The sequence below is a fragment of the Hordeum vulgare genome, chromosome 2H (genome assembly GCF_904849725.1).
Source record: "Hordeum vulgare subsp. vulgare chromosome 2H, MorexV3_pseudomolecules_assembly, whole genome shotgun sequence".
Classification (NCBI taxonomy): Eukaryota; Viridiplantae; Streptophyta; class Magnoliopsida; order Poales; family Poaceae; genus Hordeum; species Hordeum vulgare.
In genome coordinates, this window is record NC_058519.1 from 50,295,758 (window position 1) to 50,320,608 (window position 24,851).

General features: G+C 43.4%; 1 pseudogene; it reads right to left on the minus strand.

The window, feature by feature from the left end:
- The window catches only part of LOC123425380, a 28,253-nt pseudogene that overhangs the window by 1,430 nt on the left and 1,972 nt on the right, over positions 1–24,851 (minus strand).

The window sequence follows — 24,851 nt, forward strand, 5'->3', positions numbered from 1 at the left end:
GGTGGTGGCTATATGTTTTGTCCATGTGTTGAATGTCGGAATGAGAAGGATTACACTTCCTCAAGAGTCATTCAGAGCCACCTGCTTCGGTCCGGTTTTATGTCGGGCTATAATGTTTGGACCAAGCATAGAGAAAAGGGGTTATGATGGAAGACGACGATGAAGAAGAAGAGAACGATGATGACAACTACTGATCTATGTTCCCTGAGTATGCTGATACCGCAATGGAAGACAATGAAGAAGAAGATCAGGATGAAGAACGGGAACCAGATGAGCCTGCTGATGATCTTGGCCGGGTCATTTCTGATGCACGGCGAGGTTGCGACACACAAAAGGAGAGGTTTCAGTTCGAGCAGATGTTACAGGACCACAACAAATTGTTGTACCCAACTTGTGTAGATGGCTAGAAGAATCTGGGTAGCACACTGGAATTGCTGAAGTAGAAGGCAGAGACCGGTGTGACTGACTCGTCATTCGAAAAGTTGCTGGTACTGATGAAGAAGATGCTCCAAGAAAGAACGAATTGCCCGCCAGCACGTACGAAGCAAAGAAGCTTGTCTGTCCTCTAGGATTAGACGTGCAGAAGATACATGCATGCCCTAATGACTGCATCCTCTACCGCGGTGAGAAGTACGAGAATATGGATAAATGCCCGGTATGCACTGCATTGCGGTATAAGATCAGAAAAGATGACCCTGGTGATATTAAGGCGAGCCACCCAGGAAGAGGATTCCTGCCAAGGTGATGTGGTATGCTCCTATAATACCATGGTTGAAACGTCTATTCAGAAATAAAGATCATGCGAAGTTGTTGCGATGGCACATGGAAGATCGTATGAAAGACGATAAGTTGAGGCACACCGCTGATGGTCGTCAGTGGAGAAAAATCGAGAGAGAGTTCCCGAGATTTGCAGCTGACGCAAGGAACTTATGGATAGGTCTGAGTACAGATGGCATGAATCCTTTTGGGGAGCAGAGTTGCAGTCATAGCACCTGGCCCGTTACTCTATGTATCTACAACCTTCCTCCTTGGTTGTGCATGAAGCGGAAATTCATTATGATGCCAGTGCTTATCCAAGGTCCAAAGGAACCCGGCAACGATATTGATGTGTACCTAAGGCCATTAGTTGATGAACTTATACAGCTGTGGGCCGAACCAGGTGTACGTGTGTGGGACGAGCACAAACAAGAGGAATTTGACCTTCGAACGTTGCTTTTCGTAACCATCAATGATTGGCCTGCTCTTAGTAACATTTCAGGACAGTCAAACAAGGGATACAATGCATGCACGCACTGTTTGGATCAGACAGAAAGTATATATCTGGACAAATGTAGGAAGAATGTGTACCCGTACAATCGTCGTTTTCTTCCGCCCAAGCATCCCTTAAAGAAAAAAAGGCAAGCATTTCAATGGCAAGGCAGAACCCCGGGGGAAGCCTGTCATCCGTACTGGTGCTGAAGTATTTGATATGGTCAAAGATTTAAAAGTAATCTTTGGAAAGGGTCCTGGCAGCCAACCTGTTCCTAACGGCCCTGATAAGCGCGTACCCATGTGGAAGAAGAAATCTATATTTTGGAAGATACCCTACTGGGAAGTCCATGAGGTCCGCTCGGCAATCGACGTGATGCACCTGACGAAGAATCTCTGCGTGAATATTCTAGGCTTCCTGGGCTTGTATGGGAAGTCAAAAGATACACCGGAAGCACGGGAGGACCAGGAACGTCATAAAGGAAGAGATGGCATGCATCCAGGGCAGTTTCAAGGGCGTGCCAGCTACGCTCTTACTAAGGAAGAGAAGGAAATCTTCTTTGAAGTCCTTTTCAGTATCAAGGTCCCGACTGGTTTCTCGTCGAATATAAAGGGAATCGTAAATATGAAAGACAAAAAATTCCAAAACCTAAAGTCTCATGACTGCCACGTGCTTATGACGCAATTGCTTCCGGTTGCATTGAGGGGAATTCTACCGGAAAATGTTCGTGTGGCAATTGTGAAGGTATGTGCATTCCTCAATGCAATTTCTCAGAAGGTAATCGATCGAGAAAGTCTATCAGGGTTACAGATTGATGTGGTCCAATGTCTGGTCAGCTTTGAGTTGTTGTTCCCGCCATCCTTCTTCAATATAATGACACACCTCCTAGTTCACCTAGTCGAAGAGATTAGAATTCTCGGTCCTGTGTTTCTACACAATATGTTCCCCTTCGAGAGGTTCATGGGAGTCTTAAATAAATATGTTCGTAACCGTGCTAGGCCAGAAGGAAGCATCTCCAAGGGCTATGGAACAGATGAGGTCATTGAGTTTTGTGTGGACTTTCTTCCTGACCTTAAGCCAATTGGTGTTCCTGAATCTCCGTATGAGGGTAGGCTGACAGGAAAAGGCACACTAGGAAGGAAAGCAAAAGTATGTATGGACGGGCATTCTTTCTCTCAAGCACACTACACAGTTCTACACAATTCCACCGTGGTGGCTCCGTATATCGTGAGACACAAGAATATTCTACACTCCGAAAACCCGGGGAAGGCGGACTCTTGGATTAAAGGGGAACACGAGAAGACTTTCGGTAGTTGGTTGCAGACACATCTCATGAATGACGACACCGTTGGAGATCAGCTGTACTGTTTGGCCAGGCCACCATCTTCGACTATATGTACTTTCAAGGGTATGAGATAAATGGGAATACATTTTACACGGTTACCCAAGATAAAAAGTGCACCAACCAAAATAGTGTTGTCCGCTTTGATGCAACAGACGAGAATGGGCACTATTTGGAAACATATTACGGGTACATAGAGGACATATGGGAACTTGACTATGGACCTACTTTTAAGATCCCTTTGTTTCGATGCAGATGTGTGAAGCTGACAAGAGGCGGGGTAGTTGTAGACCAAAAGTACGGCATGACAACAGTGGATCTCAACAATCTTGCGTACATGGACGAACGATTTGTCCAAGCCAATGATGTCGCTCAGGTTTTCTATGTGAAGGACATGTCTACAACAACGAGAAAAAGAAATCAGCAAAAGAAGATATCGTCCGATGAGCCAAAAGGCCACATAGTTCTTTCAGGGAAAAGAAACATCGTGGGAGTAGATGACAAGACAGACATGTCAGTAGATTATAATAAGTTTCATGAAATTCCGCCCTTCAAAGTGAAAACTGACCCAAGCATCCTACTGAATGATGAATATTCTCCATGGCTACGACCCAGAAAAAACAGAAATAATAGATAGGAATATTGGTGCAATAATGTAATAATGTATTAAACCTTTTATGTAATGTATGTATGGAATGTACTAAAACTTTTAGTTTTGAATTATTTATTCAATTTCAAACACTTTTCATTTTCATAGTTTTGTCAAATTCTCAAATATGCAAAAAGAATTTTAATAAACCTTTGTAAGAGATGAGTTCTCGTTCGAAACCCTCATACTTCGAGAGAGATTGTCCGTTTTGTACACGAAGTGCATCCAGTTTTTGCCGTAGCCCTCTCAACTTTTTAACACATGCTATGTGGGTGAAATGATGATAGGATGCCAACTTTCAACATTTTCATAGTTCATTTGTAGAGCTTTTCAATTTTAGGGTCAACTAGCCCAAAAAAACAAAAGTAAATGCACGAAAAATACCAAATTAAGTCAGAAATTGTTGAAAATTTGTGATGTGCCTTTGAATGGTGCATTTTGAACACACAAAAAGTATGGAGTTCAAATAAGTTCAAAAAAATGAAATCCCTTTGTAAGAGATGAGTTCTCGCTCAAAACCCTGATACTTCGAGAGAGATTGTCCGTTTTGTACACGAAGTGTATCCAGCTTTTGTCGTAACCCTCTCCACTTTTTAGCACATGCTATGTGGGTGAAATGATGATAGCATGCCAACTTTCAACATTTTCAGAGTTCATTTGTAGTGTTTTCAATTTAAGGGTCAACTAGCTCAAAAAAAAGTAAATGCACGAAGAATACCAAATGAAGTCAGAAATTGTTGAAATTTTATGATGTGCCTTTGAATGGTGCATTTTGAACACACAAAAAGTATGGAGCTCATTATCATAGTTTTGTCAAATTCTCAAATATGCAAAAAGAATTTTAATAAACATAGTTTTTAATTGAAAATAACAAAATAGTTAATATTTTGGATAGTCAAAATAATTAATTTTGAAAATAGAAAATAGTTTTGAATTATTTATTCAATTTCAAACACTTTTCATTATCATAGTTTTGTCAAATTCTCAAATATGCAAAAAGAATTTTAATAAACATAGTTTTTAATTGAAAATAACAAAATAGTTAATAGTTTGGATAGTCAAAATAATTAATTTTGAAAATAAAAATAGTTTTGAATTATTTATTCAATTTCAGACACTTTTCATTATCATACTTTTGTCAAATTCTCAAATATGCAAAAAAAACATAGTTTTTAATTGAAAAGAACAAAATAGTTAATTTTGAAAATAGAAAGAAATTGAAACTATATGAGAATTTATAGAGAAAATTAAACCTAAATCCAAACTGACCTCACTTTGAATTCAGGTTTAATTTTCTCCATAATTTCAAATATAGTTTTAATTTTGAAATTTATAGTCAGTTTAGGCCCGTAAGCCTGCTTTAGAGAGGAGCTCGATGGAGATGCTGCGACGGGGCTTATAAACTAGTGTTAGTCCCCCTCGCTGGGCGAGGTGGGAATAAACTTATAGTGCAGCCAGCGGAGGGGCTTTAGTCCCGGGTGGAGCCACGACCCGGGACTAAAGCCCCTCGCCTGCCGCCTGCCGAGCACGGGCCTTTAGTCCCGGGTCGTGGCTCCACCCGGGACTAAAGGGTGTCTTTAGTCCCGGCTCGAGCCCCGACCCGGGACTAAAGGCCCGTGCTTCCCGCCTTTTGGTCTGTCGAAAAAGGGCCTTTAGTCCCGGGTCGTGGCTCCACCCGGGACTAAAGGGTGTCTTTAGTCCCGGTTCGAGCCCCGAACCGGGACCAAAGATCCTACTATATAAGCGGGAGTTGGAAATTTCCAACCCAAATCGCCATTTCGTTCTTCTTTTCTCCCGGCGAGGCACCGACGAACTCGATGCCGCCAGGCTGCCCACCGTCCTCCTCGCCACCGCCTGCCGTCCTCCTCGCCGTCGCCGTCCTCCTCGCCGCCGCCTGCCGTCCTCCTCACCGTCGTCGACGCCCTCCCCTCCCACTCCGGTCGGTAAGCCCCCCGCCCCCTCCTCCCCAACACTCCGGACGGTAGAAGAAAAGAAGAAAAAGGATAAGAAAAGAAGAAAAAAGAGAAGAAAATAAGAAAAAGGGAAGGAAAGAAGAAAAAGGAGAAGAAAGGAAGAAAAAGAAGAAGAAAAGAAGAAAAAGGAGAAGAAAAGAAGAAAAAGGGAAGAAAGGAAGAAAAAAGAGAAGAAAAGAAGAAAAAGGAGAAGAAAAGATTTTTTTGTCATTTAATTCCTATTGTTATTAGGTTTGTGCTAGATTATTAGGGTTAGTAATATTTAGAATTAGGTTAGGGTTACAAGAAGAAGAAAGATGAACAAAAATAAGAAAATAAGATTAGGAAAAAGGAAAATAAGAAGAGTAGGAGAAGAAAAGAAGAAAAAGGAGAATAAGAAGAGGAGGAGAGGAGAAGAAGAGGAAAAATAGAAGAAGAGGATAAGTAGAAGAAGAGAAGTTGAAGAAGAAGCGGAGAAGAAAATAAGAAAGAAGAAGAAGAAGAAGAAGAAGAAGAAGAAGAAGACATTTCTACGTATATAGATGCTTAATTAGTGTTTCTTAGATTATTGCTTAATTTTGCTATTGTATATGCTTAAGTGTTAATAGTTTATTTTACTATATATACAATTAGTTTATTTTTAGCAAGAAAATTAATAGAACTAGTTTATTTTTTTAGTTCATTTTACGATGCCTATCCCGCATCCTCGTCGTCGACTCGGCGGAGGACACCTGCTTGAGGAGAGGGGCCATGTCCGGGACTGGGCTCTGCCCGGCGGGTATTGGGAGGTGCTACCTTCCGGGGGGCGTAGGTTGGTGAGGAGCCAGCCCGTTGTTGACCCGATCCTTGTTTGGTGGCGGTCGCGTGGGCCAGTGACGGTGCCGAGGCTTCCAAACACCGCGGAGGTGGTACGTCACCGTGTCAGCGAGGAGGATGAGCACGTCCGTCGCTACATGGTTGCGTTGGAGGGCAGGTTGGAGCATACCTGGCAGGTTCTTCAGGGATCTCACTGGAGCTATGATCCTGTGATGGTTCCTTCTCTTTGGGTGTCCACCGCCCGCGACGATACCCGTCGGGCGCTACGGTTCTAGCTGTATCAGTGATGCTATATGTATGATAGTATTCGAGGAGTATTAGTGATAATATTCGACGATGTACGGACAAAAGAGATGATGTAGTTTTGCTTATAATTGAATGCATGCTAATTTTAATACTACTTTATTTTACGATTTGGTTTTGCTTATTCAATGCTCAAATTGGAAAAGTTCTCCTACCTTGAATACTATGCAGAAATCTAGGAGTCCCGGGTGGAGCCACGACCCGGGACTAAAGTTGTTTTGGAACGGAGTTCCTGATAAAATAATTCTTTTTTGATACAAAGTTCAACAAAGTCCTTTGACACTAGACAATGTGACATATAGAAGGGTAGATGAGATAAAAAAAATAGGATCATTTTCTACACATCTAGAATGTCGCCATTTTGTTAAATCCTTAAAGGTTAAGAGAATGCGTTAGACATATTTTAGAGTTTAGGTTCTAGCCAAGACCCGGGACTAAAGGTCCTCCTATATAAAACGACACTTCGAAGTTTCCAACCCCTCTTATATAGTTTTTTAGTTTATTAGTTAATCAAATGTCCGTTTTTTGCAGAACTATGGATCCACATATCAGGAACCTCGAAGAGGAAGAGCTTTTCGAAGATATAATCAAAGACGGCCCCGACGTTGAACCAGCTGAATCTCCATCGTCATATCTAAACCCCTCCGGATATGGAATGGAGGTCGACCGACACGAAGATGAAGCCGATGGGGCAGGAGATAGGTCCAATGACGGAGAAGGTGATAGCTCCACTCATGGAGAAGCCGGTGGAGAAATAATAAAGTCCGGCGAGGTATACATATGAAGTTCGACAATCACTTGTAATATGTGGAAAATATTGGAGATATCTCTATATTGTATACATATACATTCATTTGACGAATATTTCTCCCTCTTAGGCCTCCACATCGAGCAAAGCTACGAAATGAGGCCCGACTAGAAAGTTGGATGCACGGACGCATTACACCTTTGAGGTGATATTGCCTACGGGCGAACCCAAGCTTCCTAAGAATGCTGCTGACACATTCAAGAAGCAATGCGGAGTTCTCGTTAGGGATCACGTCCCGATCAGCGTTCGGGAGTGGAACAAGCGCAAAGGGGCAGCCGATAGTGACTATGTCGCCGAAAGGTACAAAGATAATCTTTGGAATGATCTCATGTCACATTTCAACCTGCCAGAATGTGAGAATGAAGACGCCGCAAAAAAACTGAGGGCCAAAGTCAAGCAGTGGACTCTAAAGAAGATGGCCGAACTGTTCCGTAGCTGGAAGAAGAAGCTATGGCAAAACTATCTGAAGACAAAGAAAGTGCCAGTATTTGAGGGGTATCTAGCCAAGCAGGCGAATCACTGGAAGGCATTTCAAGAGTACAAGGAGTCAGAAGATGCCCACGCATTATCAGAAAAGAACAAGAAAAATGCCGACAAGAAGAAATATCACCACAAGCTGGGGCCAGGGGGCTATGAGACTGCCATCCCAAAGTGGGATAAGAAAGAGCAAGATCTGCTAGCTAAAGGCATCATACCTAAACCACTCTATGATGAGTGGGAATTGAGAGCAAGAAATTGGTTCCTTGCGCATGGTGGTTCGTACGACGAAGAAACAGGGGACCTCATCTGCAGTGACGGTCTTAGGATACCCAGGGAGAATTGGAAAAAGATAGTGTAAGAAATTAAGGAGGGAAAAAGACAGTTCACTGCAGATAGAGAGAAAGATTTGCTCACACTGGTCCTCGGCAATGACGAACATGGAGGACGAACGCGAGGCTTCGGTCCTTCTTACCCGTGGTGGCTTGGGTTTGCCAGAGACCAAGACACTTACATAAGCCGAGCGAGAGCAAAGAAGCGACAGCAGGATGAGGAGAATGACAAGTTCAACCAGTTTCCTGCCAGGATTAATGAGCAACAGAACCAGATTGATGAGCTTAGAGGAGTAGCGCGCCAGGAAGATCTTGCACTCGATATTACCGACGCCCCATCTAAGCGGAAAAGCAGCGTGGCTGAATCTGAGGCCCCGCCCGACGATGCACGAAGATGATAGAGGGCGGTCCCGGCTACCCCATGGATGGAATCAAGGAGTCAACATCATGTGAACTCCATCAGAAATTCAAGAACATATCCATGAAGGTGTCCGTCGGACAAGCTTTACCTTCTGGCGCTGATGCACGCTCGCATGGCCGTGAGATTCCAGCTGGCTTTGGTAAAGTCGGGGTGGATGAAATCATGGTGGGGTTTCATGATATGGAGCTCGACATAGCTGGACCCGAAGATGAGAGGACACTCGGAGAAGTACTGGGTGGAGTCATCCTATGGGACAAGAACTACATCAAGCTTCCAGGCTCGGCCCCAAGGACAACACCGCCTCCGAGTCGTCGCACGTCACCTACACCTCCATCACCTCCAAGCCCTCCACATGACGACGGCCAGCACAACACGAGTCCATCTCGATCACCGCCGCCGGACTTGGGTCGTCCGTCTCCGCCGCCGCCCGCTCCGGATACTAAGCGGAAGCGTGCCAGCAAGAACGCTCCGCCGATGATTTCTAAGCGACGGAGCTCCCCAAAGCGCAAACTGTCGCCCCTCCCAAAGGTACCTCATGCTAATCTTCCTATCAGACCTTATGATCATACCGCCGAGGAAAACGCCAGGATAGCAAAGGAACATCATAATGCGCAGATGAAAAATAAGGAACCCGAGCCCCGCCCGGAATACACCGAGAAGCAAATAGCATTTGCAAAATACTTCACGAACCTTCCATCACAGTATGACTTACACCATAAGCCTGATGACTATACACGCACATTGCAGAAGGAAGTGAAAAAGAGCATATCACGTGCAAGTGCAAGTGGGAGCAAATCAAGTTCAACTACAAGCAAAAAAAGATCAGACGTTCCTCAGCTTGGACAACATGCCAAACAGTCGATCCCACCCCTCAGGGTGTTACCCGAGAATGTCCCCCCTCTGGTGCAGGGGCAAGATTTGGAATTAGCAAAGAAGTGGGCGGATGAATGGGGTATCCCGGCTGAAGACGTTCTGGCTTCCCAAGACGACAGGTTACCCAAGGCTATGGTAGCCCCTAAGCCACAGTTTGTCATGGGAGCGCCTTTGGTCAGCAAAGATGATCTCCCAACAAATATGCGTTACTTGCATACATGGTACTTAAGTGAATCAAACAATGGGAGAACGATGATCATGGTGAGTGTCCCACGAGAGTACTACGGTCGCCCCGAAGAAATCCATATCGACTTTGATGAACTCTTCCAGATGTACAATGCCGACGCCCTCGACAAATCCCTTATGAGTTGCTATTGTGTGTAAGTTTTTCAATTCGTTGTCTACATATAACTTGTTTAGTTATTTCAATTCATTGTCTACATATAACTTGTACTCTATTATGCAGAATGAAGATTCTGGATTGTAAAAATAGGAACATCCTAAATATTGGGTTTATTGACCCAGATAAAATACATATAGCGACGCTAACTGATAAACCCAAGGAGACGGAGGAAAACCTTCTAAGGTTTCTAACAGATCAAAATTTCTGTGACCACATTGTAAGTGCATCTAGTGCCCCTTAGTGATTTTGGTGGTTTGAAGACTTATAGGTTAAGTATCTAATGTGTTTGTGAGTGTACACAGGATCTATAAGTCATTAAGGAGTTTGAGATATTTGAAGAATATCGACCCCTAAAAAAATATGACTTCAGTTGAAGAAATTAGTCTGAAGCTGAAGAAATGAATCGTGAGAAATCTGCGATGAAATTGATATTCCTCATGAAGATACTGACATTGAGAAGTTTGGTGGTTCCTGAAGAAAATCACTCTGAAGAATTGAAGCATGAAGAATTACACTTTCTGTTTTACTTTCTTCGCATTCGAGTAATAGGAACACCGTACTGTTAAAGGGGGTCAAAGTTACACTATGGAATGAATTTCCTCATGATGCTCAACCCAAGGCTAATCCTACCAAAAGCCTCAAGTGAGGAATATGAGTGACATGAGGACTCTCACAGTTGAGGGTTCCGACCGTTTCGATAGCCACGCCAAGTCACTAGTCTTATCCACTCCAACGGTCATATTATTTAAGGGCATTAGTGTCAAATCATGTCGGGATGCTCCCATGCTATAAATAGCCACCCCCACAACCACTAGCTGGTTGGCTGCTCCGTTAGAAACTGACACTTGTCATAAGAGCAACCCAAATTCCTTAGAGCCTTCGAGGGTAATTCATCAGTGAGGAAATACACCACCCACCGAAACCACAAACCAAACCTAGTGATTGAGCATCACTGAAGAAGTTGTTCCTGTGTGGGACTGAAGCCTTTTACCTTTGAGGACTGTGTATTCTCCAACCTTTTACCCTAAGGTTTCTAGAGCTTTCCAGCAGTCAGTTGTGGATCGCCGGTTGACCAAGTTTGTGAGGGTTTGGAAGTCTGCCCTGAAGACTTACCACGAGTGTTGGGCGAGGACTGTGTGTCCTTAGCTCAAGGAGAATACGGTAGGGACTCTGTGTCCCGGGACTGGGTGTCCTTTGGTTTCAATACCAAGCCGCTCCAAACCAGATGTATGACTGTCACAACAGTTGGAACTGGGTCATCAACGACTGTCTTCACTGAGAAACGGGTTCTAATTCCTCAACTCTTTACTTTCCCCGTATTATGTGTTGATGACTTTCACTATGACTGTTTGAAGAATTTGCTGAAGACTTTCTCTGAATTTCCTCAACCCCAAATTCTTCACGTTAGTTATTCCTCATCTGTATTTTGTGTGCCTGCTCACTGTGCAATCTGTTTTCACATTCTTCACTGTGAAAAACTGTTGTTATGAAACTTTGCACTTCTGATCCTTTACCGTTTCCGCTGTAAGTTAGTCATCAGTGAGGAATTTCCTCAAAAGGAATTTCCTCAGTGATGAAATTCTAAAAAACTCCTATTCACCCCCCTCTAGTCGATATAACGCACTTTCAATTGGTATCAGAGCAAGGTACTCCCTTGTTCTGTGTGATTTTGGTTTAACCACGTGAAGTTTTAGTTATGTCGACTGCAGGCATGTTTAAGGTGACTGCAGCATGTCCTACCTACGAAGGAAAGAACTTTCCCTTCTGGAAGAACAAAATGCAAATGCATCTACAAGCTATTGATAATGATCTCTGGTTTATTGTGGAACATGGCGTCCCCATCATCTCTGCCAGTGTCTGTGCTGCTGATGTGAAGAAATTCAAGCAACTCGATTCTCAAGCGAAGAACATCATTTGTGGCCATCTGAGCCTAGGCCAGTTTGGAATAGTAAGTCCTTTGGGCTCTACAACACTGATCTGGGAGAGACTGTGCAAGGTAAATGAAGGAGTATCAACCCAGCGTGACTCTCGTGTTGATATTCTTCACAATCTCTTCAATCGCTTCAAGAGACATGACAATGAAAGCTGTCAAGACACCTTTGATCGCCTCACTGACATATCAAATGAACTGCAAGCACTGGGAGCTCGAGAGATCACTTATCACGAAGTTGTGAAGAAACTGCTGAGATCTTTGGATTCTTCATTTGATACTTTAGTTCTCATGATTCAAGAAAGACGAGATTACAAGATGCTTGATCCAGCTGATATACTAGAAAGGCTAAATACTCATGAATTCTAGCTAGAAGAAAAGAGAGATCTATATGGACCAAGCTATTCCAGACCACGTGCACTGAAGGCTAGAGCAATTTCCTCATCTGAAGACGAAGACACAGATGACAGTATTTGTGACCCTGAAGAATTTGGACAGGAGCTTGCAATGCTCGTGAGGAAATTCCAGAGATTTACACGACGTGGTCAGTTCGGTAAATCTTCAAGAAGAGACATGAGGAAATCAGAATCTTCATCTGAGGACTACAAGAAACGAACCTGTCACAAGTGCAAGAAATCGGGTCATTACATTGCTGATTGTCCCCGTTGGGGAAAGGAATCAAAGAAGAAGGAATACAAGGATGACAGTTCTGATGACTCGAAGAAGAAGAAGAAATCTTCAAAATCCTCATCTTCAAAGCCCTCATCGCACAAGAAGACTAGTTTCCGAAAGGCTCGGGCACTTATTGGCAAGGAAATGGACTCCGAGGCAGAATCAGAGGATTGTGATGAAGAAGAGGGTTCTGATGAAGACTCAGAATCCGAACAGGCTAGTCTTGCACTGGCAACCACTTTCGTCAGCAAGTCAATCTTCTACTTTGAAGAAAATGATAGCACCATCCTCACTGATGACTATGCTAATGACTTCGCTCCAACCTTTTGCTTCATGGCAAAAGGTTCAAAGGTACCAAATAATGCCTCCTGCTCTGATTAAAGTGACTGTGAACCTGATAATTATAAGAAACCCAGTTACAGTAAACCTGCTATCATTGCCACTAAACAACAAACTGCTCTGGAAAAGCTTGAGAAACTGCTAGATAAAAGTGATGATCTGTTGAATGATGAAATGAATCTTACCCAAATCCTCACTGAAGATGTGAAAAGTCTTCAGTCTAGATTTGATAATCTTCAGGATCGTTATTATACACTCCTCACTGATCATGAGACTCTTTCCTATGAATTTCTTCAAAGGAAGCTTGATCTTGAGAAGCTGAGGATGTCTCATGATGATCTTCGTATGGAAAATGATTCATTACTAGCTCAACAGATCAACGCTGGTCAAGTTGAATTCATTCCTCCATGTCTTAAATGCATTGAACGTGAAACTGCTAATTCCTCACCAGAATCATCAAATGCTACTATTGCTACAAATTCTTCAACTGCACCTGTTGTGTCTATTTCCTCACTTGAGGAAAACACAAATGTTACTGATGAAAATGCAGGGTTGAAGGAATTGTACGTGACAGGCATGTACAAAAGCCTCAAAGGACATCAAACCCTTTGTGATGTGCTCAAAAAGCAGATCTTGAACAGGAACCCAAGGAAAGAAGGAATTGCCTTTGAGAGGAAATTAAATGTTGATGGATCTTATTGGAAACCTGAGCAGTATCCCAAAACCTCATGGGTTGCTGCTACTGGACCTCCTTTTGATCCATCTAATCTAACTGGTTTTTCATGTGAATTATCCTATTCTTCAGATGAGTCATTTGACTCCAACTATAAACTGTTCAAAAATCAATCTGGTGAAGTATTTGCTCGATATGTTGGAACTAACTGCAGGAATGGCCCTCCTCTGAGGAAAATCTGGGTTCCCAAAAGTTGTCTTGAAAATCTTCAGGTGAATGTCCTCATGACACCACCACTGAAGAATCTGAACCCCAGATCAAATTCCTCAGGAGGACCAAAGTCTTCAAGAGGATCAAAATCCTCAACTGGTCAAAACTACGCTCGTACCCGTGCTAATGCGTCTAACATGCAGGGAAACTACAAGGAATATGAATATGAGCGTTACTCCTCAAATCATTATGTTCATAAATCCTCAAACCAGTTCTCTGCATATTCATATGAGTACTTTAATCCCCCTACTGTTAAGAGAAGTGCATTGGCCTCAATGGCACCTTTCTCATATGGTGCTCGTGGGATGCTGAATGCTTTGCCACCCCTTCAGATGTGGGTGGTGAAGAAATAGAACTAACCACTTCTGCAGGACAGGTCTTCAGATGAAAATCATCATCTGAAGAATTTGCTGGACACCTGAGGAAATGCTTGATAGGACGCAAGCTAATGATTGATGAAATAGAAATATTTCACACGTCCTTACAGTTCTATTATGATGAAATTACTGATCTGATGAAATTAGTATCATATTCTTCAAATCTGAAGCATATGAGATGGCAAGCTGTACTAATTCATCTGCAGGATGACAAACCCAAGAATACTGAGTGGGTTCTTGATAGTGGCTGCACACATCACATGACTGGTGATAAAAGCTTACTGATGAATATGCCACTAACTTCATCACGTCTGAAGCAAATCACATATGCTGACAAAGGTAAAAGCAAGGTATTGGGACTTGGCAAAGTGGCTATTTCCAAGGATAGGCATATGGACAAAGTGATGCTTGCTGAATCCCTTGGTTTTAACCTCATGTCAGTCTCGATGCTTTGTGATCTTGATATGATTGTTATCTTTGGTAGATATAGATGTGTAGTCATTATGGAATCTGACAGATCCAAAGTCTTCGAAGGTGTAAGAAGAGGGGATTTGTACATTGTTGATTTCTCTACAGGTCCTCAACCAGCCACTTGCTTACTAGCAAAAACCTCAGAAGGATGGTTGTGGCACTGAAGACTAGGTCATGCAGGCATGAGGAATTTGCACATGCTCGCGAAGAAGAAGCATGTCATCGGCATAGAATCAGTCAAATTCCTCAAGGATCATCTCTGCGATGCTTGTGAATCTGGGAAATGACCAGATCCAAGCATCCCTCGAAGACTATCATGACCACTACACGTCCATTCGAATTGCTTCATATGGATCTATTTGGACCTACTCACTATGCCACACTAACCAATGCCGCATCTTTATATGGCTTCGTCATAGTTGATGATTATTCCAGATATACTTGGGTGCATATCATAGTGTATAAAACTGAAGTGCAGGAATCTTCAAATGATTTTCTTCAAGGGCCTCGACGAACTTTGGCATCAAGATCAAACATATCAGGAGTGATAATGGAACCGAGTTCAAAAACACTGGTCTTGATGAACTTGGTATTGCTCACGAATTATCTGCTCCTTATACTCCTCAGCAGAATGGTGTCGTCGAAAGGAAGAACATGACTCCGGTTGAAATGGCAAGAACTATGCTTGAAGAATATCAGACTCCTCGTCGCTTTTGGCCTGAAGCAATCAACACTGCATGCCATATCATCAACAGGGTATATCTTCACAAATGCCTCAAGAAAACCTCATATGAACTCCTCACTCACAAGAAACCCAATGTAAGTTATTTCAAAGTCTTTGGTGCAAAATGCTGGATTAGAGATCCTCACCATAGCTCAAAATTTGCACCTAAGGCGCATGAAGGTTTTATGCTTGGTTATGGAAAGGACTCGCACACTTACAGAGTCTTCACCAACTATCACAACAAAGTTGTTGAGACTGTAGATGTGCGGTTCGATGAAACTAATGGCTTGCAAAGAGAGCAATTGCCTTCTGATCCAGATAAGCTGTCTCTTGAGGAAGCAATAAAGCTCAAGCCTACTGAAGACATTGTCCCCACTGAGGAAATTGGTGAAGAAACGATCCCCATCACTGATAAAAATCAAGAAGATGCTCCTGAGGAAATTGCACCAGCACCACTTCCTCAGCCCAGACAAAATCCTCAACCAGCTCATCCAAGGATTGCAAACGAAGTAGAACTTGACAAAATCCTCAACGACATCAACACGCCAGGTCCTCTCACTCGCTCAAAAGCTTCACACTTAGTTAACTTTTGTGGGCGTTTTTCCTTCGTATCCATCACAAAACCCTCAAAAGTTGCTGAGGCTTTTCTGGAACCGGAGTGGATCCAAGCTATGCAAGACGAACTTCTTCAATTCAAGCTGAATGACGTATGGGAGCTCGTCAAATGACCAGATCCTCGCAAGCACAATATCATCTGCACCAAGTGGATTTTCCGAAACAAGCAATACGAGGACGGTCAAGTGGTGAGGAACAAGGCAGGACTTGTAGCCCAAGGCTACACCCAGGTTGAAGGAATAGATTTCGATGAAACTTCTGCACTTGTTGCTAGACTTGAAGCTATTCGAATACTACTTGCTTATGCTAATCATCATAACATCATCTTATATCAAATGGATGTGAAAAGTGCATTCCTCAATGGTAAGCTTGAGGAAGAAGTATATGTTGCTCAGACCCCAGGTTTTGAGGATCCAAAGAATCCAGACAAAGTCTTCAGACTCGAAAAGGCTCTTTATGGTCTCAAGCAAGCCCCTCGGGCATGGTATGATACATTGAAGGAATTCCTCATGAAGAAAGGCTTCAAACCTGGTTCACTCGATCCAACTCTTTTCACTAAATCCTATGATAATGAGCTATTTGTGTGTCAAATATATGTCGATGATATCATATTTGGCTGTACTGACAAACGATACAGTGATGAATTTGCCTACATGATGAGTGAAGAATATCAGATGTCCATGATGGGGGAGCTGAAATTCTTCTTAGGTCTTCAAATTCATCAACAAAGCAATGGAATCTTCATATCACAGGAGAAATACCTCAAGGATGTTCTGAGGAAATTCGACATGCACGAATGCAAAGGTGCCAAGACTCCAATGCCTACCAACGGCCACCTCGGCACTGATGAAAATGGTAAAGATTTCGATCAGCAGGTATATCGTTCTATGATTGGCTCTTTATTGTATCTATGTGCATCTAGGCCAGATATAATGCTTAGTGTTTGCATGTGTGCACGTTTTCAAGCAAAACCGAAGGAATCACACCATAAGGCTGTGAAACATATTCTTCGATACTTCGCTCACACACCAACACTAGGATTATGGTATCCCAAGGGCTCCAATCTTCATCTGGTAGGGTATTCTGATTCAGACTATGCTGGTGACCGTGTGGATCGCAAGTCAACCTCTGGCACATGTCATTTCCTCGGAAGATCACTAGTTTGCTGGGCCTCAAAGAAGTAGAACTGCGTATCACTCTCCACTGCTGAAGCTGAGTACATTGCTGCTGGTTCTTGTTGTGCTCAATTGCTATGGATGAAGCAAACCCTCAAGGACTACGTCATCAACATGAAGAATGTGCCTCTCTACTGTGATAATGAGAGTGCTATCAAGATTGCATACAACCCAGTACAACACTCGAAGACCAAGGACATCCAGATTCGTCATCATTTTCTTCAGGACCATGTCCTCAAGGGCAATATCCTCATCGACCATGTGAAGATTGATGATCAACTGGCAGATATCTTCACTAAGCCCTTGGATGAGAAAAGGTTTTGCAAGTTGCGGTGTGAGATAAATATCTTAGAATCTTCAAATGTTTTGTAAAAACATGCACACATCCTAACACTTATGCAAAGTTGATGACTTAGATGTGCAACACATGATGAATCGATTTTATTCAACTGATGAAGAATGTCACTCTGAATGTGAAGAAATTAACGAAGAAATTGATTCTCAGGGCCCTACGACAATTGTACGCGGCGTCTGTAATCAACATTCTTATATGGTGGGTCACGCCACCGCCCAATGTGAAATTCCTCAAGTTGATTTTCTTCAAATGATCAATTTCCTCAAAATGTGTTTTTCTTCAAAACAGCTGTTCTTCAGTGTGATGATTTATCACAAAATCTTCAGAAAAACTTGATGACTTTCATTCGACTAGATAGACTGTGATTTTAAGTCCTCAACAGCATTCACTTATTGCTATTTCTTCAAGTTGATATTTTTGCTAAGTGAATGTGATCGGACCCTACATTCCCTCTATGCTATACTCATCCAGTCTATTCAATTCTTCATATGCGTTCTACTTGAAACTTTGTTCAAAATCCTCACTGCGTCCGTGTCAGCTGATGATTTTGTGACAAAAATCCTCAAATCTTAAAAAAAAAAATCTTTAATACACAGTAACTGAACCCCACTTCCCACGATCGGATAACCACGATCTCCACTATCTCCACCACACTATTCGGGAGCTACACGTGTTCTGCGGAGACGTAAAGGCAGGGGCGGTTTGGTCCGAAATTTTCGCACGAACTGTAACTTTTGGCTATAAATATGTCCTTATCCCCCTCGGCATACTCTTCTTCACTCCATCGCTCTCCTGCCACAGCATATACCACCGAACCCTAGCGCCATCGCTGGTAGTCTCGTCGCCAGTGAGGAAGAGGTTCACTGCCTCAACTTCTCCGTCGCCGGAACCACGCCGGAGTCGGACCTTCGTCCGCCGCCGCCGTAGACGTCCTCTATCGCCGGGTTAGGGTGCATTGGACACACGACCGAAGAGCTTCTCCACACACAACTTTCTGTGTTCTTCGTGCGCACCTTCCAGGGTAAATAAATCCCATTTTTACAGCAAGTTAGATCTAAAATTTTACATCTTCTATGTGAAATCTGTTTTTCCTCAAGAAATGATAAGCACTTGATTCCTCAAACACTGCCTATCACCACATCATTGATGAACTATGCTAAGCATCTAAGATTTTCACGAGATTCCTCAATTGTGCGAATTTTCGGATCTGTACAACTCTGGAACCCAAGAACAGTATGCTTAGGCAAATTCCTCAACCACTGGTTATATTCCTCAAACTGTCAAACTTTTTCATTTTCCTCAAATCTGAGAACGCATATGACCTCTCCAAATTCCTCGCAACTATACTCTGTTCACACGTACACACATGTCAGCTGATGAATCTCTCGGTTCTCATCACATTAACTCATTTGCAGCGTTTGAAGAAACTCTTCAAGGCTCATCAGAATCCTCAAGAGTTCAAACTCATCAGCAAAATCCTCAACTGAAGAAAATGGAGGATGACAGAAAACAGAAGGGAGGAAAGAAACATGAGCAAAACACAGCTGTGGATATCCCTGAGGATATTTACTTGGACTATTGCACGTCTGATGAAAATGAGACAATGGCCAAGAGAAAAATACGGCTGCACAAGATAGAACGCCGATGGGCAAAGGAATGGAAGGAATACAGGTTTGTGACTGCCAAGTATGCGAAGAAATTCGCTCTGAAGCCCCCTGGTAGACGGGCCTCACTTGAGGATCATCAAGTAGCACATCCCTCAAGCCTCAAGACCATTAATGACTATCTAGATGAGAAGGAAAAGCATTTGGCTAAGCTCAAGAAGCAAGCAGAAACTGCAATGAGGAAATTCAATGAATCCTCAGCTGCTGCCTCAGCTGCTGCTACTTCCTCTACCGCTGAGACCTCTGGTTCAGCAATTCCTCAACCACACTCTGTGCCGTCAAAGCTAAGGGCTCCAAAGCCTCAAGAGAAGCCTGCTCAGGCTTCAGTCACAAAACCCTCAGCACCAAAACCTTCAACACCAAAACCATCAGCGTCAAAGCCCTCAGTACCAATCTCCTCAGTACCAAAATCCTCAGCTCCACCTCCAAAGCATCAAGAGATACCAGTACACAAGCAGGTCATGAAGCCTACGACCGCCGGCTCCAGCTCCTCACTCCCAGCTGCAACCAGCTCGGAGAAAAAGTCTTCACCACCTCTTGTGAAGACTTTGGTAACTGCTGAATATGCAACTCTGCCAAGCCCCAGCAAAATCATCACCGTCCCGTCTGCATCACAGGACAGTGATGAATATGATGATCAAACCCTGCAAGCCATCATCAGAAACAAGTAGGAAAGAGTAGCTCAAGCATCACGCAGTGCCATTCCTCTGGCCATGGACCCCAAGGTCCTCCTTGACTACATCAACATCTAGTATGAGGACCCAGACACTCCGCTTGATGATTTGAAACTTCCCCCTGGCATCAGCCACATGGTGGCCACTTTCATAAATGAAGCCAAGTGGAAAGAATAGCAGGCCAGGCAGGCCAAAGTTGCAAAGATTAAAAAGGAGAAATTCCTCAGGCAGAATCTCCTCAAATTGACTCCTGATGCACTGGTGACAACACATGCAGAGCTGAAGAAATTGACTGACAAGTACGCCAAGCTGTCAGATCGAAAAAGCCTTAAGAGCAATTTCATCAAGCTGGCCACAAGTGCTGTGATGACTACAACAAGAGAGCCGCACCCCGAGCACCAACTCCTCAGCCCTTGATTGAGGAGCCAGCAGATGAATCTCCTCATGATGAGGAAAATCCTCAAGCTGAGGAAGTACACCAAGAGCGCCGTGTTGATGAACCGGCTATTGAAGAAATCATCATGGAAACTCCAGCTGATAAATTTGCTGCAGCTAATGAGACTGCCCCTGACCCAGTTGCTTCGCCAAAGCAAGCTGATGACTCTGTTCCAGCTGGTTCCTCAATACCAGCTGAAGAATCTATCAAGAAAACCTCTTCACCAAAAGCTTCAACGGTGAAGAAGATGACTCCGTCTGCATCAGACGTGAAGAAAACCAGGGCCGCTGAGAAGGAAGCCAAGAAGAGAAAGGCCTCCTCAGCAGAAGAAGAAACAGAGGCCAAGCGCCTCAAAGCACTTGAAGAAACTACTCCTCTGGACCCTGTGCCACTGAATATCGCTCCTTCCTATGAAATGATCATCATTGATGATCCAGCGAAAAAGGCAGATGAGGAAATGAAAGATGTCGCCTCTGAGGAACACACTGATGAGGAAATTCAGATAGACGACAGTCCTCAACCTTTCAATCCTCAAACAGACAATGTTCAAGCATCAGCTGCACCAGCTGATGAAACTACCTCTGCCACCAAGCCAGCTGAGGAAGAACAAACTGAAAATCCTCAAGCTGATGAAATTCAACACTCAGAGCAGAATCCTCAAGATGAGGAACAGGCTGATCCAACTCCTCCAACTGAGCAAGAAGCAGAAATTCCTCAGCCTGAAGCACAGCCAGAGCCATCTCCTCACCCTGACGCCCAGCAAGCACCATCTCCTCAGCCTGAAGTACCAGCTGCTGAAATTCCTCACCTTGAGGAACGTGCTGAAGAGAATGCACCTGCCCAAGACAATGCATTCGTCGTGCTCAACCCAGAGATTGCTATTGTTGTCTCCCCTCCTATTCCTCAGCAAAATCTTCGGCCAGTTCAGCGTCAGCCGTTCTCCAAGCGTCCAAAGTTTCAAAAGGAAAATTTCTTTGAAGAACGCATGTACTTCATCGGAGAGAACCCCTATGACAAGCCTCAAATGAGGCATCTGAAGTTTTGGACTAGGACTCAGATGAACTACTATGCCTATGTGCTCTGTGGACGAAACAAGATATTCTAGCACACGCATATTCCTCATGTTGAGCTTGAAGCAATACCGTGCCCGGAGCCAGTCCTTCATGATGCAGGTTTACTCCCAATGTGCTCCGACATATCTGACTGGAACAGCGAGTTAATTATTCAGTTCTATGCCACTCTTCACATATCTGGCAACCCTGAAGACATTAACACATGGGTGTTTGATTGGATGACCCAAAACACTCAATACAAGGCTCCTGCTACTGAACTCCTCAGAGAACTGCCCGTACCAATTCCCTCAGATGAGGCTGTGAAGCTTTATGGTGAGCGTGAGCTGCCAAATGGAATGATGGAAGTCCTCATGAAGCCTTTGGCTGAAGGAAAATCTCCGAGAACAACCTTCCTCATCCACGAGCTCAAGTACACACCCAGGTCTGTCTACAGAATCCTCTGCAGTGTGCTCGCACCGATCAAAGGTCATGACGATGAAGAAGATGTTGTAGGCCTCATGAAGAATATCCTCTTCAACATCATTCATGGTATTCCTATCAACATCCATGATTTCTTCTTGAGGACTTTGGCCGACAATGCTACGTGTTCTTTTGATCACAAGATATATGCCGCATGGATCATGAGATTCATCAGGACAAGGACAGGCGTCAACTTTCTCGCTGAGTGCCAAAACCATGTTGGTTATATGCCTCCTATCCGGGTCAACAAGAAGACTTTCGAGTCCATTGAAGGCAAAGGAAAATCTGTGATTGAAGAAGGCAGTAGGCCCCTTGATGGCCAGTTCAGAGAACCAGAAGCTTATTCCTCATGGGATGATACTGAGACTCGTCCGGCAAGCCCCGTTCCTCCTCGCGTGATGAATACCAGAGAGCTCCTCCTCAGTCTTCACCAGAAGGTGGATCGCAACCACAAATGGGTCAAACGCCAGTTTGGTGCCATTGTGAAAACCCTCACTGAAACACAGAACTCTGTGAAGCTCAACCATCACTATCTGCATGAGGTTTTTGATCGCACCTGGGCTACACTTGCACATCTGAAGACTCAGACTGAGCTTGAAGAAATGGAGTTTGAGCGAGACTTTGAATGGTCGTGGCCTCCCAAGAAGAAGTTCAGGCCTATTCCAGTGCCAGACCTTGAAGCCAGCTCCTTTTCTTCATTCCGCACTACTGAATCTGATGAAGAACAGCTCGACACTGCTACCGGTCCAAGGAAGAAGACTACCCCCAAGAAGCATCACGGCTCTTCCTCAACCGCCAAGGAGTGAAGTCTTCACAACCGTTAGTCCTCAGTTTGTCCCTTTTTTGTCACTTGATGACAAAGGGGGAGAAACTTGAGAGTTAGTCTTCAAGTAGGATATTTTTGGGGCTTACGAACTATATTTAAGTTACAAACTCTTGGCTCTTCTGAAGTTTTTTTTGTAATGAGTTGTAACTTAAGCCCGATGGTACTCTAACGCTTTTGAACGTTTTTCTTTGCATGCTTATTCCTCAAGTTTTAATGCACGCATGCTGGAATTCGTCAGATACCATCTCTCATCATGCATTTTCATTTTCTTCATATGATATGTTATATGTATGCATGATTTACAAGACTCAGGGGGAGATCTCCATGATATAAATCATCAATGTGCATTTGCTGTAAAAAGCAAAATCATCAAGATATGCACATCTTCAGGGGGAGTCTCTCTGAATCTTGATTTCAAATTCCTCAAAATGAGTATTTACACTTCATATTTTTTATCCCTGTTGAAGACTTAACCTAATTGTCATCAACCACCAAAAAGGGGGAGATTGTAAGTGCATCTAGTGCCCCTTAGTGATTTTGGTGGTTTGAAGACTTATAGGTTAAGTATCTAATGTGTTTGTGAGTGTACACATGATCTATAAGTCATTAAGGATTTTGAGTATTTGAAGAATATCGACCCCTACAAATATATGTTTTCAGTTGAAGAAATTGGTCTGAAGCTGAAGAAATGAATCGCGAGAAATCTGCGATGAAATTGATATTCCTCATGAAGATACTGACATTGAGAAGTTCGGTGGTTCCTGAAGAAAATCACTCTGAAGAACTGAAGCATGAAGATTTACACTTTCTGTTTTACTTTCTTCGCATTCGAGTAATAGGAACACCGTACTGTTAAAGGGGGTCAAAGTTACACTATGGAATGAATTTCCTCATGATGCTCAACCCAAGCCTAATCCTACCAAAAGCCTCAAGTGAGGAATATGAGTGACATGAGGACTCTCACAGTTGAGGGTTCCGACGGTTTTGATAGCCACGCCAAGTCACTGGTCTTATCCACTCCAACGGTCATATTATTTAAGGGAATTAGTGTCAAATCATGTCGGGATGCTCCCAGGCTATAAATAGCCACCCCCACAACCACTAGCTGGTTGGCTGCTCCGTTGGAAACTGACACTTGTCATAAGAGCAACCCAAATTCCTCAGAGCCTTCGAGAGTAATTCATCAGTGAGGAAATACACCACCCACCGAAACCACAAACCAAACCTAGTGATTGAGCATCACTGAAGAAGTTGTTCCTGTGTGGGACTGAAGCCTTTTACCTTTGAGGACTGTGTATCCTCCAGACGGTTAGGCATCATGGTCTAGAGCTTTCCAGCAGTCAATTGTGGATCGTCGGGTGACCAAGTTTGCGAGGGTTTGGAAGTGTGCCCTGAAGACTTACCACGAGTGTTGGGCGAGGATTGTGTGTCCTTAGCTCAAGGATAATACGGTAGGGACTGTGTGTCCCGGGACTGGGTGTCCTTTGGTTTCAATACCAACCCGCTCCAAACCAGATGTACGACTGTCACAGCAGTTGGAACTGGGTCATCAACGACTGTCTTCACTGAGAAATGGGTTCTAATTCCTCAACTCTTTACTTTCCCCGTATTATGTGTTGATGACTTTCACTATGACTGTTTGAAGAATTTGCTGAAGACTTTCTCTGAATTTCCTCAACCCCAAATTCTTCACGTTAGTTATTCCTCATCTGTATTCTTCGTGCGTGCTCACTGTGCAATCTGTTTTCACATTCTTCACTCTGAAAAACTGTTGTTGTGAAACTTTGCACTTTTGATCCTTTACTGTTTCCGCTGTAAGTTAGTCATCAGTGAGGAATTTCCTCAAAAGGAATTTCCTCAGTGATGAAATTCTAAAAATCTCCTATTCACCCCCCTCTAGTCGATATAACACACTTTCACACATACTGTTTCCATACAACTTCAGGTGAGGGTCTTTACTCTGTTGTGTCCATTCACTTATAAGTGTAATTGATAAGTTACTGTCACATATATATATATATATACATGTGCAGCTTCCATTGGATTCTGTTGGACATTCAAATTGATAAGGGAAGAGTTGATGCCTTCGACCCATTATCGAGACCCTTGGAACAGTTCCAAAGCCTGCAGGACATGCTCCAAGGGTAATTTCAATCATTCTTGCGCTCTATCAGTCTCTTTCGATGATTTTCTGATATATCAATTAATGAAAAACTTAGCAAATCATTTTCCTTGTCGGGCAGGGTTTGGAAGCGGTTCAAGTGCATGACTCCCGGTATCGAGCCCGAGAAGCTGACCTTTAGAGCGGCTCAGGTAAGTAGTAGTATGATATACTTCTATTTTCAATACATTTATGATGCTAGATTATTATTTTGATTATATATATTCTATTCTCGTAAAGTGCTACCAGCAGCCACGGGGGACGCATCTATGCGGATTCTATGTTTGCGAGACCATTCGCATGTTTACCTCTGAGCACAAGGATCACAGATA